Below are 8,238 nucleotides of genomic sequence, written 5' to 3' on the forward strand. Positions count from 1 at the left end.
GTCAGTTTCAGAAAGATAAAAGGGAGAAGGATGGGGGGCGCCTGGTTGGCTCCGCCGGTAGAGCATGTGACTCTTGATCTTTGGTTGAGTTTGAGCCCCATGTTGGGCAGAGAGATTAAAAAAAAAAAAAAAAAGGACTGCTCTAGAGGGGACGCCACCGGCACCTCTAGCTGTTGAACTCATCTGATTCTGCACCTTCTCAAAGGCCAGTGGATTGCTTCTCTCTCAGAGCCAGAGAATCCCATGTATGTATGTACGTTCCTGGGGGTGGGAGGGGATGCCTGGCTGGCCCCACTTCACCCACCACCTCTCCCCGCCACAGACTTGCTGGAAGATCCTGGACAAAGATGTCATTCTGCCCAAGTTCAACGTCAACGTCTATAAAAGGTAGAGGATTCTGTCCTCCAAAATACTATCCTGGGGTCCTGAGATGCACATACAAATATGGTCTCTGTTTGCTAACAGCAAAGCGCTGGAAACATCCTTAACATTCACTAGTAAGGGACTAGGTAATGACGTTCAGCACAGCCACACAACAGAAAACCACACCACTGTTAAAAAGAATGTCATGGAAATACATCCTCAGAAGTAGTGAAAAAAGCAAGCTGCAGGATAATAGGTATAAAAGGATCTAATTTTTGCAAAACAAAATTTATATGTAAGTGATAGGTATTTCATATCATATATACAAACATTTACACGAGCATACATATGGAATTTTTAAACATCAGGAACAGAGGGTACCTGCCCAAATGCTGAGAAGGGGGGTGAACTCTGGGAGTGAGACTGGGGGCATGGCAGACGCACTTTTTATAAGTCATTACGGTTTGAATTTAGGACAATGGCAGGTATAACTTTTTGAAATAACAGCTTTGAGAATTCACATCCATAAAATCCACTCTTTTAGTTCACTGGTTTTTAATATAGTCACAAAGTTGTGCAACCGTCACCTCTATTTAGAACCTTTTCATCATGCCCCAAACTCTCTCCATTGGCACTCGACCACCCTTTTACTTTCTGACTCTGTGTATTTGACTACACTTACCTCCTGTAAGTGGGCCATGCAATATTGGTTAATTTTTAAACTCTTGTTCTGGTCCCAGTATTCACCAATCACTTGAAGAAAATCACTTTAACTTTCTCATACCAACACAACATTGTTTGCAATGTGATCAACACTGCTAGAAGAAAATAGGGTTCTGATTTTAAAGCAAAACCGGCCCCACGTGAGCAAGATGAAATTTGTCCACATGGCACCAGGGCCACGGGGCAGATCACAGGAAAGATGAGGAATCTGCGTAGGTCAGGTGGGGCAAGTACAACTTTATAGTTTAACAACTAAAATAACACAACAGAGCGGGGCCGTGGAACTGGGCCATCCCTCCCTGAGCTTGGAGCCTCAGCGCCAGTGCCGTTCTCATTCTAAGATTTCCTTCTTCTAAGCTTCTCTGCCAGATTCTATGATTCTCTAAGTTCCATGTAGGTCTGACGGCTGTGCTTTTCTGCCCAGGCTGTGCCCCCAGGAATGAGGGCCCTGCCCAGGCCCTTGGCTCTGAGCTGCTCCCTGGGGGCAGCCTGGCAGAGCTGGTGCACAATGGGAGCATTGTGGGACCTCAGAGCTGAGGCCTGGGAGCAGCAGGAGGCGTGTGGGAGGCTCGGGTGGCAGAAGTGGCAGCTGCTTCGCTGCGCTTCATCCTCACTGGGCCAGAAGCATGTCCTGAGCATGCCAGGACAGCATCCTGAGCCCTGACCCTGGCCCGCCAGGGTGAGCTCCGTCCCCTGGAATCCCAGCTATGTCTTAGGATAGGCAGCTATCCCAGACCTTTCTTCAAAGGCCATGCCTCTCCCCACATACACACATTCGGCAAAATCCATCTGAGACTAGGCATGAGGGCTGGTATCCCTACCCTAAAACCAAACAACCTTCCCACTAAATTCTGCACAACAGAGAGGACCACATGCTGCCTGTCATTGGGAGGGTGCTCTCTGAGCCAGGAAATACTCTACCTTGCCATCTGGATCTATCCCAGGGGGGCAGGCGGGTCACAGAAAGCATAAAATATCCAAGCTGGCAAGGACTATTAGGGATTAGCTAGCAAAGCCCCCTCGTAATACTGACAGGGGAGACTAGAGCCCAGGGAGGGGAAGGGTTTGCCCAGGGTGGTAGAGGCACTTAGAGGGGAAACGGCCCGAACCCCATCCCCCTGACCCTCACTCTGTGCTACAGGCTGCCACCCTGTCCCTTACCCCTTTCGGCTGCCCCTAAAATGCCTACGGCTGCTGTTCTAAATCCTGCACAGGCTTCAAGACCCAGCTCAGACATCACCTCCTCCCTGAAGCCTTCCATGATAGGCCCAGACAGAAACTACAACTCCAGGCCTTCTCACAGAATCCCACCCTTGCAATTAGATGGAACCTAGAGGGGATGTCCTTGCGATTTTGGGAAGGAATTTCCACATGCCTCCCCCGGAGGGACTGGCAGACCAGTGTGGAAGACAGGTATGCAAACAATTGCAATAAACATTCACAGAAAGACAAGGGATGCGATGGAGCAATGAGCAAAGGGCAACAGGGCTTCCAGAAGGAACCTCTCATCTCCTGCCTGGGGACTCAGGGTACATCCCTGAGGGCTGCATGGAGGAGGTGGCATTTGAACAGTAGCTGACATTGTGTGGTATTTATTTGTGCATATATGTCTCTCTCCAATGGACTGTGAGATCCTTAACGTGCATGTATGCGTTTTTGTTGTTAAAGTGCATTCCCTCTTGGACTCCTCACAGCAACTCTGGGGTAGGGACTATCACAGGATCCCCATTTACTGATAAAGAGAAGGCTTTGAGAGGTTAAAGCCTGTTTGAAGCCATTCTGCCTAGCTCGGACTTCACAAAGAACTTTCACCACAAAGATGTGTCACTGATGTATTGAGGCAGGCCGTGTGTCCTCGTTTGTCCTACGGATTCACTCCTTATCTACCCATGAGCTTGGTGAGCAGGAACCCTTCCCGGAGCATCGGCTCCACAGCCTCCGGGGCCCTGTCCACAAGGCTGGAGGCCAACCCTGGACAGGGAGCCCCCGAGGCCTCCAGCCATGGTGTTCTTGTGACTTTCCATCTCACGTCCAACTGCAGTCAACATGATTGGTACTGGGATTCTTCTAGCAAGGTTCATGCCTGGGTGCTAATACAGCTTTCAAGATCCTAACAGTCCGTAGGAGGGGCTCGGGGCAGAAAGTGCACAGGACGGAGCAGGAGAGAGACTGCAAGGCCTGATTCAGAGTTGAGCGGGCAAAGCCCGCCCTGCTTATGCTCGGACTCTTCAGGCATGATTGGGGGTTATGGTGGAGATCAGGAACGCTGGAGCCCTCCCCATGACACCCCTTTATCTACCTAGCCAGCTCTGCAGATGAAAAGCAGGCAGAAGAGAAATGGTCTCAAAGCCTTTCTGACCCCGGACGGTCACCTCTCCTCTGAGGGCCGAATGACAAGGGAGGGACTATCAGGCTGGAGAGACCGGTTAGCCAGAGGTCAGACCTCTTGACAAGGCTGTCAGACGCTAGAAAAGAACTGCTTGTCTCCCACTTACCTGACTATCTACACGGAACTGCGAGCAAGGCAGCTCTTCCTGTCTGAAACAGAAAGTGAGACTTCGCTGTGGAAGCTCTGAGAGAGAGCTGCTGCTTCTAAATAGAACAGAGGTTAGAGAGGGTCCGCCTCTCCTCCAGGTGACACAGCACAACACGCCTGGGGACGGATGTAACACCCAGCACTGGTAGCACACTCTCCAGCTTTATAGGCTAAGACTAAGAGGCTCCAGGAGGCAGGTAGGGGGTGAGGACACTTTCCACTTGACTGAAGAGGAAGCCGAAGCTCAGACAAGTTAACTGGTGCACCAGAAATGTCCCCAGTTATATGGGGCAGGGGCGGGGGGGGGAGTGTCAGGACTGGGACCTAGGCTCCCTGCCACTTCCTAACCAAGACCAGAGAGGCGTCCACCATCCCTTGTCCAACGGCCCCAGGGGAACATAAGGGGGTGGGGGTGAGGGCAGAAGGGAAGTACCTTGATCTTGATCAAGTGGCTGGATAGGGACGGGTGGGGCCAGAAATAAGGAAAAGCTGGGATTTTCAGCTGCCGGCTTGACAGGAATGTGGAGCCACAGGAACCAGGATGATTTGCAGCTTCCCATAGCCCCTGCCCTCCGGAAAACATCAGGAAATTACTGGTTAGGCTTGGACCTTCAGAGTGCCCCTCCCCCACAGCCTCTTCCTGATGCCCTTCCCCTACACCGGAGGGCTCCTGACCCAGGGCCATCCTAACCCAGAGCCCCGGCTCCTTCCAGCCCTCTCTCCAGCCCGTGTCCAGGTTGCAGGGCGGGCTCAGGTGGGGATGAAAGGCCGCTGTGAGGAGCCAGCATGGACACAGCCACAGCTCTCACTGGCTAACGCCTGCTGGGTAGTGCACACATTCATCATTTATTCATTCTCTGCCTCTCGGTTCTAGAAAGGGTTTAAGGCACACTCCATCACTTATTCATACACTTACACTGTTTCATTCAATCCTCTTTCACTCACTTCCTCAGGCACTCATCATTCATTCAGCTCATTCTCTCCACTGCGAAGGCCATGGCTCCTAAGTGCTGCCTCTCTTGCCTCACGTGTTCGGGGCACTCCGGGCCCCTCTGGATCCTGGGATGTTACCCAGAATGCTGCAGCCCTCAAACAGCTGGTCTCACTACCTCATCTGGCAGACGAGGAGGTCATCAGTAGCCACCCAAGGTCAAGGCCAGACTGGGAAGAGAAGCCCAATCTTCAGTTTGCAGCCCATTGTATGAGGAAGCCACAGACACACCATGGAGAAGCAGCCAAGGCCGCCAGAGGCTGGTCTATGCACCAAGGAGCCAGCTCTAGCTTCTGGGGGTCTGAAAATCAGGGTTCCAGCCCCAGCTGTTTACTGCCTCTGCCCAAATTCTCACACCCTGGGCATCTCCACCTGGATGTCCCACAGGACCCTCGAACTCATGTCCCAGTTCTCTACCTACCTGTACACACCTCCTGTTCCAAACCTACTCCAACTACCCCCCATCTGAGTCCACTAGCTCCCTAGCTACAAAAGCCAGAGGACTGGGCATCTCTCTCCCCTCCACCTCCACTTCCAGCCAAGTGCCAAGTCTGGTCCTCTGTGACCTCCCCAGATCGCTCTTGAAGTCTCCCATTTCACCCCATGTCTGCTGCCACTGCATGAGGCCCCGCTCCTGTGCTGGGCTCCTCTAGACAAGTGCCTCAGCCTTTCTGTGCACGGGTCTCTTCAGTGTCTCTACACAGGCCTGCTGTTGAGGGCACAGAGGAACAGGGAGTGGAGACAGCCCCTGGATCAGTCTGGAGGCTGGGGGTCCCAGCTCCACCCCAAACTAGCCATGCTGATCTACACAAGACCTTTCTGCCCATAATCTAACACTCTTGACTTCCAACTTCACGGCCAGCTAATCCCTAAACACACTATGGCCAGGTGCTGTGCTAAGTACTTTGTATAATTTAATGAACAGAACAGTCCTAAGGCAGGTGTGTGAGACAGTGAGGTGTTAAGTAGCTTGGCCTGCGATTACACAGCCTATATGTGGAGTCAGGATTCAAACCCAGATCAGACCAAGCCTATGTCCACACACTTTGCTATGCCACCTTGTCTTACTGGTACAGGACTTTGGTAATGGGCACCACCCAGAGCTCCCCACTCCCTCACAAAACCTGCACTCCCTATGTATGTGGGAGGACCATAACCCTGCTTCTCCCATTCTGGGCAAGCTGGAATAAAACTCCTGCGAGTTGGCCACAGCTGCTGAATGCCCTGCATTCCTCGAGCGGTACCAGGCAGAGTTCAGCTGTGCCTGCCCCCTCCTGAGGGCTGCTGGCTGCCCAGCACTGCTGCTGGGTCCGGACCAAGCTACTGGGAAGTGGCTCCAAGCCAGACGCTCACACACTGGGTCTGTGTGACCTTGAGCTCCTGAAATGGCCTGTCTCCTGGCACAGGAAGGACAGTGCTAAGAGGCTGTCTGACACAACACACCTTGACCTGGCATAGTTTTAACGATGGAGACAAGAGTCTGACATGAACTATGAGACTCTGGAGTTGAACTTAAAACTTAAAAGTTAAGCCCAGGGGGCTGCTCAGGTGGGTCTCAATTCCTGAGCCGTCAGAGGCGTACTTCAGGACTCACGGTGGGGAACAGCCCAAGAGCTGGGGCTGGGTAGGCCATCCCTTAGGAAGCCGGGGAACCACAGAGGGGAACCACAGACGGGCACCGCAGGGGTAAGATCTGGTCGGCACTGGCCTGGCAATCAAATCGCGTGGCAGGATCCTGCCTCTGCCACTTGTCAGGATCCAGCAAGGTAACATGAGTAAGTGCTTGGAAAGCTACCAAGAGCTCTGTGAATGTTTGGACTTATTACATATTAACAGAGGCTGCTTTTGTTTTCCCCCTCTGGGGGGCGGGGCGGAGTTGTAGGATGGTTGTCCCAGAGACAGCACAGGCTGTAACACTGGGCTGACCTGGGTTCAAATCCTGCCTCCACTCTAGCTCTTGGCCAAGTTCTGTGACCCGCCTGGTGAAAACCTCCCACCTCACCCGGACTCAGTCACAGTCCTTGTAGCCTATGCATGACTGGGAGCTTCAGCTGTCTCTGGTCCCTTTCTCCCACCCTCCCTGGCTCACTCCACTCCAACTGACCTTTCCACTACATTCTCTCCACACACAAAACATGCTCTGGCCTCCCGGGCCGCGTGCACTTGAGTTTCCTCTTCCTGGAACACTTCCCCAGGTAGCTCAACGGTTGCCTCCTCACCCCCTTCAGGTCTCTGCCCAAACGACACCCATCAAAATGCTAACTCTTACCCTTGACTTACAAGGAGGGGCTTCCGCTGAGAGCCATACTGGCGCCCACCTCAGGGTGGTAGGGACAGCCATTCAGCTCCAGCAAATGCCTACCATCCAAGTCCCCATGACAGCACCTGCAGCAGGCCGAGCTCTGCCTGGGGGCAGGCAGTAAGACCCCTCAAGGGCACTGCACATCAGTGGGCAACAAGACTTCCATACCCACCCCACCTCACAACCTGGGCAGGCACCTTCATTTTCAGACAAGGCTACCAGCCCAGCAGGGCTAAGTGGCATATCAGTGACACAACTCAGACTCAAAGCCACGTGTCAGTGGATGCTTCCACATTCTTAAGCTCACTCATAATCCGAAGACTCAAACAGAACCAACCACACACCAGGTGAGCACAAGGTCTAGCCCGAAAATTCCTAGCAACCCTGTCTCCAGGACACAGACAGCAGCCTCGCCTGTCCTATCCTGCCAAGTTAGAGGAAATATGCCTTCGCTTTAGGGCTTACAGATCATGCAGATTTTTACGGGCCATCTATCGCTGCTTCGTCTCTTCCTGCCAGTCTTAGGCTAGGACTTTCTACAGTAAAAGTAGGTTGGGGAAACAGAAGACCTGTTACTCAGTACCTATTACCTTGATCTTGGACAAGCTATGTGATTACCCCAAGCCTCAATTTCCTCATCAATAAAATCAGGATACCAAGTCTACCTGGCTCCAGAATAAACGAGAGAATGCATACACGTTATGCAGACCTCCCTGCAGATTTACGCCCGAATGCAGAGTTTCTGTGGCGACAAGAACATGTGAACATGGCTGAGTAGGTCCGGTGAGATGCCCGAGGCAACTAGCTTCAGTGAAGTTTTCAACAATCACAGACCTGTAGCGTCTTGTGCTTTGTTAGATTAGAAATTGGCTCTGACAGTAAATAGTGGGGGCTGCTAGGTTTTGAGGTGGCTCTCCCCAGGGAAGTCCCCAAGATGGCAGAGCCCCTCTGGGCGTCTGAGGAAGGAGCGGCAGAGAGTGAAAGGCCCACAGCTCAGTTGTGACTGGCCGTGAAGGTGCTGACAAGCGCTGTATCAAACTCACTAAGGGTGGGAGAGGCTGCACGCAACCTAAGTCACGGTTTGCAGCGTGAGGCACGAAGACGTGGGCAGCAGAAGACGGCAGAAAAAAGTAGTCACTGGGAGCCGAGTCTTGGCTTTTTTAGAACTATCTCCCTCTGTCTCTCTCTCTTGTTCTGACAAATAAATCAATAAAATCTTTAAAACAAACTATAGGACCTCGAGCAGTCACTTTACAACCTGACGGCGTTTCCTCATCAGCGAAGTGGGGATATGACTGCTAAGCCCGAGCCGTGAGGCGTCGG

At 52.4% G+C, this 8,238-nt stretch overlaps 1 long non-coding RNA gene across 1 annotated transcript; it reads right to left on the reverse strand.

The window, feature by feature from the left end:
- Positions 1-622: 622 nt before the first annotated feature.
- On the reverse strand, positions 623-8,021 carry LOC130544450 (uncharacterized). The gene is made up of 2 exons (XR_008960739.1): positions 4,056-8,021; positions 623-3,624 (listed from the first exon to the last, which is right to left on the reverse strand). It is a non-coding gene; the product is annotated as an uncharacterized LOC130544450 (long non-coding RNA).
- Between the last annotated feature and the right edge of the window lie 217 nt (positions 8,022-8,238).

This window comes from Ursus arctos, unplaced genomic scaffold, assembly GCF_023065955.2.
Source record: "Ursus arctos isolate Adak ecotype North America unplaced genomic scaffold, UrsArc2.0 scaffold_21, whole genome shotgun sequence".
NCBI lineage: Eukaryota > Metazoa > Chordata > Mammalia > Carnivora > Ursidae > Ursus > Ursus arctos.